This window comes from Petaurus breviceps, unplaced genomic scaffold (assembly GCF_028583685.1).
Source record: "Petaurus breviceps papuanus isolate PSGF00001 unplaced genomic scaffold, PetGlider_PUasm1.0 178, whole genome shotgun sequence".
Lineage (NCBI taxonomy): Eukaryota > Metazoa > Chordata > Mammalia > Diprotodontia > Petauridae > Petaurus > Petaurus breviceps.
In genome coordinates this window covers 17,714,878-17,724,274 of record NW_027185777.1, presented here as the reverse complement: position 1 = coordinate 17,724,274, position 9,397 = coordinate 17,714,878, and positions in this window count along the sequence as shown.

Genomic DNA, 9,397 nt, shown 5'->3' with positions numbered 1-9,397 from the left:
AAAAAAAAAAAAAAAAGTAAAAAAAAAACATCTATGTGATTTCCCAAAGGCCACAAAATAAAAGCCAGGGGTGAGAGTCCACCATATATGGTGGTATATTCTAGTATACCACCCATGGGAAGCCTAGAACATCAAAGGTGTTTTTATGAAATCAGCAACAATGATTCCCATTTATAAAACCAGTATGCTACTCCCGTTGTGGCCAGAGTATATGACTTACATAAGTGTGAAGCATTCAGGTGGCTTAGTGACTAAAATACTGGGACGCAATATCAAGAGGAGCTCTGTTTGAATCCTTCCCATGTCATTTACTGGCCATGTGTCCCTGGGCAAGCTGTTTAACCTGTCTTAAACTCTTTATTTAAAATGGGGATAATAGCATCTACCTCACAGGGTTGTTATGAAGTAATACATATATATATATATATATAATATAAAATTCTTTGCAAAACTCAAAACACTTCATAAATGTTAACTATTATTATTAATAATAATATTATTTTAAAAATCTGAAATCTGATCCTGTGTTTTTATATAGTTCCTTGCCTTTCAAGAATCCTCGCACAGTTTAGGAAAATGACATTGAAGAAATTTCGTCTTCTTCATCAGTAGTGACCCTGATTTAACTGCCTACAGTGACACATTTTCCCCAACAGGTCTTATATTGAGGAACAGGGTCTTGAGATATGTTTCTCTTCTCACCCTGTGAAAATAATATCACTTTCATTGAGATGGTCCTTCATTTCTATTTTACACAGTTCCCTATTGCAGGAAGGATTGTCCACACAAATATGACAGAATCACTGGACAGCCAGGGAGATAAGCAAATCAAATTGGATGACTATGAAATGCCATCTGGAAATAGGACAGCAAAGTGTGGATGATGGAGCCAGATGAGTGTGCATCTTGTCATCCTGACCTGGAATAGAAGTAGCTGGATGCTGCCTGGATTTGGCCCTTTTTTAAGGAGAGCTAGCAGTTTGGCATTGAATGGATTATTTTCTGCACAGCAGGGTGTTACGCATTGCTCCCCCATTTATAGGAGAACAAAGACAGTTGCTGCAGATGTGTTCTTTACCTAGGGCACTAGAATGAGCTCACATTGCTCACTGGTTAGGCTGGTCTCAATCCATTAGGCCATATAATAATCTAGGTATTGAAAGTACAAGAGGAGAGAAGTAACACAAATGGAATTATTGGTGCTATTGGCCTAGGTATATAATTATTTTAATATTTAATTGAATAACTTCAGTTAGGTGGTGTAGTGTAGTGGATAGAGGGGTGTGTGGGTTCAAGTCCTGTCACTAATATATATTGAGTATGTGGGGGAGGTAAGTCACTTAACTTTTTGCTTTTTGGAGGGCAATTGGGGTTAAGTGACTTGCACAAGGTCATCCGACTAGTTTTTGTGTTAAGTGTCTGAGGCTGGATCCAAACCCAGGTCCTCCTGACTCCAGGGCTGGTGCTCTATTCACTGTGCCACCTAGCTGTCCCAGTAAGTCACTTAACTTAATGGGGCCTCCAGATAACTTTTTAAGAAGTTCTGAGAGCATCAGTAGATCTCTCTTGATAGAGGAAGTTTCCTCACTGGGAATTCTCCACCAGGAGTGGGAAAACTGAGGCCTTGAGGACACATGTGGCTTCTAGATCCTTAAGTGCAGCCTTTTGACTGAATCCAAATTTGTTCTGTAAAATTTGATTCAGTCAAAAGGTCACACTTAAAAGATCTAGAAGGCCACATGTGACCTCATGGATTCAGGTTCCCCACCCCTGCCATATCCTTTTAAAATATAATGCCTAGGCCAAATATCATTGTTCACCTCAATCCCAACAACAACAGCAACAACAAAAAATTACCACAGTTCAAGGAGTTATAACCATGAGATGGAAAGATTATTTAGGTATGGAGATGAAGAGTGGCAATGGAGAAGAATGGATGGGGAACGCAATTGATGTCGTTAAAAGTTTAAAAAGCTATTAGACAGAAGAGAAATTCATCTGAATTATTCTGGTCCCAGAGGGCAGAAATTCTTCTAATAGGTGGAAATTAGAGAGGAGTAGACTTTTGTTTCAATAGGAGGAAAAACTTTCTAAAAATTGTAGTATACAGAAGTCAAATGAGTTGCCTTGAGGATATAGTTACATTTTTTCCTCTACAAATCATTTTTTTTTTAATTTTCAAGGTATTTTAATTAATGATCTAAAACTATTTGAGGAAATTTGAAATTTATCATGAAGAGGTAAAAGACAGAGAAAACAGTATCTTTTCCATGATGGTTTTAGGGAATACTCATTGATTTTTTTTGTGAATGAGTAACAGAAAGATCATGGTTTTAATCCATTATGCCAGGACTCGGATTCCTCCCATGATCTATCCTGTGATGATGAAATGGATTTTGCTTCTTTGAAATGAGCACCTTTAATGCCTTCAGTGTTGTGTATGGGGATAAATTTAGAATTTGGGAAAAATAAAAGAACCAAAGAAAGCCATGGTTAAATTCAGAAAATATGATTCTTCAAAAGGTATGATGGATTCATTTGTGAAGACTAACTGGAAGATTTTCATTTCTCTGTAAATTGCAGTGAAAATATTTCATTCTTGACAGATATGACATGCCAGAGTCCTTAGAAAATGTCTCTAGAATTCTTAAGAAAGATGAAATGATGATCAATTCTATACTACTTGGAAACAAATTATGGAGTGCTAGTTAATTTAGCCTTCTTTGTGTCCTCCTTTTTTGGCTTAGGTAGTCTTCAGAAATTGTCAGCCAATCCTTTCTACTAGATAATTCCTCTCCCCTTTGTATCAATGATCTCGTGGTTTTCCTTTCTTTCTAATGCCACTTCTTTATGTCCTTTACTGGTCGATCACTTTTTTCTCACACCTTAACACGGGGGCTACCCAAGGAGGAGTCTGTCCTTGTCTTTCTTCTCTTCTCTCTTTACTCATTCTTTACATCAGCATCTGCAATTTCTGTGGCTTCTACTACCCCCTTTATACATATGACTCCCTAATTTAAATCTCCAGTGCTGGCCTCTCATTAGAGCTTCAGACCTGTAGCTATTCCAAGTAGAGGTTCCAGTGGCCCTTCATGATCAATAAGTCCCAAATCATCTTATGACTTAAACCTGATCTTCCTTCTAACTTCTCCGCATCTATGGTACCACTATTTTCTTTATTTCCCATATTCATAATCTTGGAGACTTCTATCTCTGTCTACTGTCAATCCTACAATCAGGTACTAGATCCTGTCGATTCAAACCCCACAACATGTTTCTTAATGCTTTCTAACTATACTGCCACCATCTTAATACTGACTCTCAGGACCATGCATACAGACTATTGTTGTGGATTCTTTATAAGTCTTCCTATATCTACTCCCCACCCCTACCTTCCCTCTATGTTTCAGAATATTTCATATGCAGACTCATGTCCTTTGTACCTCCCTACTATTGTCTCCTGAGTAAAGTCCAAGTTCCTCCAGACTCTCCACAATCTGGTGCCACCCTATCTCTCCAACTTCTAAACATTCTAAACTCTAACAAACAGAACTCTTCATATTCCTCCCTCCCCTCAACCCCATTTCTGATACATATATACATATACATACATATATACACACACACACACACACACATACACAGAAAACACTTTACATATATCATTTCGGTTGATCCTTCCAACAACTTTGTGAGGTCGTTGCTATTATCATTCCCATTTTCCAGATAAGAGAGACTGAAGTTAAATGACTTGCCCAAGGTCACTCAGCTAACTAGTGTTTAAGGTAGCATTCAGACTCTGGTCTGGCAACCTTTCTCCTCAGATATCATGCAACATTTTGTTATACACTTCTCTAATGCATTTATCATATATAGGATATTACCTCCATCTGAGCTAATGTGCTTCCCCTTTTAGGCTGAAAGTCCCTTTCTTCTCTGAACTTTTCCTAATAGTGCCTAGCTGAGTGCTTTGCACACCATACTGACTCTGTTGCTGTTGGTTCTCCTTAATATCAAAATTCTGGTGAAATTAAAGAAAGGAAAAAGAGACAACCCCTCAAATTCCACAGTTAGCAGCCCTGGTAAGAATGTTTGGATAAGGGTGGGGGTTTTATTTTTTTGAGGGGGAGTTATCTGTGGATTTTCTTTATCTTTATTCATTCAACAAAAAACTAGTAGGTGCCAAATAATGTGCCTATCCCATCAACTGATGGGAATACAAAGACAAAATCCCCAACCTTAGGGAATTTACAGTTTACTGGATTAACAATTGACCATAGGGGCAGCTAGGTGGTACAGTGAATAGAGCCCCAGCCCTGGAGTCAGGAGAACCTGAGTTCAAATTTGACTGCAGACATTTAACACACACACACACACACACACACACACACACACACAACTAGCTTTGTGACCTTGGGCAAGTCACTTAACCCCAACTGTACTCCAAACCCCCCCCCCAAAAAAAAACAATTGAACATATTAAATTTTATGTAAAATGTCACTATCACTCGTGCCACCTCAGGATAGTGTTTACATAGGAAAATTCCATAGAGTTCCAATTATAATACCTTACCTGTATATGCTACTAAAGTTTATAAAGTACTTTACATATATTATCTCATTTGACCATAGTTAAAGTTTCATTCTATCCATTTTATAGATGTGAGAATTAATGCTTAATGAGCTTAAATGACTTGCTAATGGCACGTAGTAAATTGTAGGGTAGGGAAACTTTTGACTCCGTGGGATTATTTTTGTTGTTGTTGTTCAGTCATTTCAGACTCTTCAATGACCTCATTTGGGATTTTCTTGGCAAAGATATTATAGTGGCTTGCCATTTCCTTCTCTAACTTACTTCACAAATGAAGAACTGAGGTAAACAGGGTTAAGTGACTTGCCTAGGGTCACACAACTAGTTAAGTGTCTGAGGCCAGATTTGAACTCAGGGAGATCCAGCTCCCTATGCACAGTGCTGCCTGGCAATCCCTTTAGGATTATAGCACCATTGATTCAAGAAAGTCCAACTCCTTCATTTTACAAATGAATAAACTGAAGCATGGAGAGGCTACAGTCACTTACCTGGGGTCACATAGTGTCTGAAGTGGATTTTAAATTCAGGACTTTCTGACACCAGGTTCAGCACTTTTATCTTCCATCAAAAAACTGCCTCTTGAGCCTCCTATTTTATTAACTAGCTCAAACCAAAGTGAGTGCTTCATTGCTAAGAAGGAATGAATACATCATTATAAGGTTGTTGTGTTGGAAGCAGTAGCTAGTCACATACACTACTCAAAGAGAGTAGCTGCCTTTTCTATCTGTCACAGGGGATTAGAGACCTTCTATTTAGCTTATATGCTTTAATCTGAACCTGAATTATCATATAATTTTATTTCCAATTACCCCTTTTTACATATTAACACAAGTTGACATACACCACGCAGCTCTATACTTGACCCTATCTGACTGCTGATAAACATTTGATCAAAAAAATGGAAAATTCAACCAAGTCACCTTAATATTTCCAAACATCTGGATGTTTGTCTTCATGTAGTCCAAACATCTGGGGGACTGACTGAATCATCCAGTCTTCACCAATGCATCCGGCTGTGGGCTCATTGTTTTAATATAATAGCTAAGGTTTTACTTGATGCTAGAGTGCTATTTTGTCATTTTAAAATAAGAAATGGCAACTCTCTTAAGTACAGCTATCATTTACCTTATCAGAATATGAAAATATTAGTGCATTAAACACTACACAAAAATATAAGCAACTACAATGGGCTTTTCTGTTGCAGTCCCATTCTCCTTCGATTCCTGTGCAATGGGGTTCTGTCTGAAAACCACTTCACTGGTCCTGCCAATGGCGATAATTAATACTTAAAATTCGAGAACTCTAGATGAAGGACAATTGTATGTGTGCACAAAGGAAAAAAAAAGCTTCTGGAAAGCAATGTGGAATCATGGTAAGAAAATAACTCACCTAAGAAAGTCTCCGTGTCCTTGGGACATTGTCTTCTTTCTTTGTTCATCTTGTTCCACTTAGCATTAAGACATATTTATTTCTCCTCAGTGTGGATCACTTAAAGTTAGATTCATATACAGAAGCAGGGTTACTTCCTATTAGTGCCTGACACATAGCAAACATTTAATATCCATCTATCATGTATCTATATTATGTCTCAATTATCTTTCAAGAGTTCTAAATATTTCCAAATTACCCCAATTCCATGAGAGGTCTCTTGCAACAAAGGATAATAATTAATCAAAACTAACAATATATTTACCTCATTTGAATATGTATTCTACTCCAACCCTCTCTATGCTTAATTTTAAAAAAATCAATAGAAATCTACTTTCTCTCCTTCACACCTCTATGCCATTAAAAAAAAAAAAAGAAAAGAAAAATGGATTCCTTGAAAAAAGTATTGCATAATCAAGTAACACAAAATATCCCATTGGCTGAATTTTTATACACACATAAACATATATACACATACATTGGTTTATACACACACACGTGTGTGTGTGTATAATTCTGCACCCTAAACTTATCTCTGTGTCAGCACATGGATAGTATATTTTGTCATCAGGCCTCTGGACTCTTAGATTTTATTGATTGTATTGTTGAGGTCTAGGGTTTCTGGGACCCTGAAAAAGTGACACTCTGGGTCCTATCTGAATGAATTCAACCCAAGCCTTCTTTCAGTCAAAGTAAAACTGAGTTTATTAAAGATCCGCCATATTGGGTGGACTCAAGGAATCTGAACACCTTCATCGAGGCAAGATGGATCTTATATACACAAAGACTGGCAGAGGGATCTAGGCATGGCCAAGTAGTCTGGGGTGACTAGAAGAGGGGTTTAAGGAGGGTCTTAATGGGACTGACCAGTAGCTGGGGAGACCAGAGGCCAGACTCTAAGAACCAAGAGAATGAGATTAAGGGTGGGAAGTAGCTGAAGGCTACATGGAGATAACAGACAATGGAGGGCTAAACTAGGTTAAGAGTAAAAGAAATGGGGACATAGAGATAATGGAAGGCTTATAATCTCAGGTGAATGCCGGATCAAGCAGGAAGATTCAAGGAGAGTTCAAGGGGATTCCCAGAGTCTATATCGCATTAGTGTTGTTTATAATTTTTATAGCTTTCAAAGTTGTCTTCATAACATTGTATAAATTGTTCTCTTGGTCCTGCTTCTCACTCTTTCCTTGCAAAATCATTCTAGTTGCTTTAACCTCCCATCAAGTCTTTTATTTTGGAACTTTCTTAATCATTAATGATTTCTTTAGATGCACTGGAAGTCGCCAAACCATACATGTTTGAAGATTTCATCTGCGTGATACATGTCTATAATTTGAACTTCAGTTTCTTCATCTGTGAAATGAAGGAACTTGACGCAGTGACCTCTGGGGTCCCTTCCAGTGCCAAGTCAAGACTCCTGGGAGATCCTGTGATCCTGGTCCTATGTATGATAAAGACAAAGAGAAAAGCGCTCATATTTTGAAACTGATAAAGCTGGTGATAAAACCTGCCACAAGATGTCCCCACAGTCCAAGAAAATGCATTTTAAAGGAAGTCAGGAGTACATTTTCCTTATTCTTGAATTTCATGGAGAAGGTTCATTGGAGGTGAAGTTTACTGAGGTCCCTGTTTGGAAAAGCATCTTTTCAGTGCTATGGTCTTATCACTGAATTAGGGTCTACATAGTCAATTCCAGGGAATATCTTCAAACTTGAACTGAAGGAATAACAACTGACGTTTTTCTTGATCTGTAAGGTTTGCTGAAGTGTTTTTCACACATAATTTCTTTGACCTTCACAAGAATTCTGCAAAATTTTTAGGTACTGAGTGTTTTATCCCCATTTTATGGATGAGGAAACAGAGGCTATGAGCTAATAAGTTCAGGAGAAGGGATTTGAACCATCTTCCAACTAACTTTAAATCCAAAACTCTATCAGCTAAGATACATGCCCTCTCTGAGAAACATTTATTTAAGTATCTGCTATGAGTAAGACACTTATATGAGGTTTTACATACTTTATCTCATTTAAGCCTCACAACCACTCTGTTAGATACAAGTATCTCTGTGCCCTTTTTATAGACAGGGCAATGGAGGCTTGGAAAATAACTTGTTCAAGCTCATACAGCATCTAGAAAGTTTCAGAGGTGGTGCTTGAATACCTGCCTTTGTTATTCCATGTGACCTGTCTCACTGTCTGGAACAACCCAAAATTCTAAGAACATGTTTAAATTGACTTCATTTCCTAAACAAGCATTTACTAAGTACTTAATGTATACTGAATACTATCTTAGGTACTGAGGGAAATACGTAAATGTTGATAAGACATGTTCCTTGCCCTCATCAACTCATTAGGAGAATAATATACAAACACAGATTCAATTCCCTTGTACCTAGGCTGTCATGACATGAAGGAACTATCTTTGGGGGGTATTTTCTCACTGTCTTGGCTTGTAGCCTCCACCCAAGAATCCTGGGAAAATGTAGATTGAGACTAACTCTCTGCTTACAAACATAGTTCAACAGTAAAAGAAAACTGTTTTAATGAAAGACAAAATAAGAGTCCTTGGGACACTAACAAAAACAGTTGGAAGAATAAGCATCTCCCAATAAACATTTCCCAAAGACCTATGCAAACCAGTCCTAAATGCACAGGGCCCTCTCTTATCTCATCTCCTGGTTTCTCCCAGCTTTTGTCTCCTGGTGCTGCCCACGTCCTCATTGTTCCTAACAGGTGATGTCAGACTTAGCTTTTCTTCTCAGTTCTTTCTTGTAGTTCATCTTTTTGCCCAGAAGGTGTCAGCAGACATTATTCTCTGTCCCTTTTGCAAGGTCTTGGCTGCAGGGGCTGTCTTCTGACCTCACAAGGCCCCAAAGCCTCTGTTGATATAAGACTGTCACTGGGTGCACTTTCCACCACTATGGAGGGAAACTGAGTTTTCCTTATTTCTAACTGTCATAGCTTGTAAAAGTTAGAAAAGAGCAAAGAAGCCATTCCTCCATCTCCCCACCCCCCTGGTGTACAGATGAAGAAAAGGAAGCTGAGATAGACTAATTTGTTTAAGGTCCCATAAGTAACAAACAGCAGAGGCAGAATCTAAAGCAAGTTTCTCCGAATCTAGAGTCAGGACTCTTTCCCCTGCACTGGAGGAAATGGAGGTCCCCTTGAATCACAGCACCACCACTATTGTACAGTCTGGCAATTTAAAAACATCTCTGGATCTCAGGTTCTTTTCTATATTTCTAGGTTTCTTGAGGCCATGGGCTGTCTCTCATAGTTGCATCCCCAGGTCTTATCACAGAACCTGGCATGTAGGATGTATATCTTCCTATCTTCCTTCCTTCCTTCCTTCCTTCCTTCCTTCCTTCCTTCCTTCCTT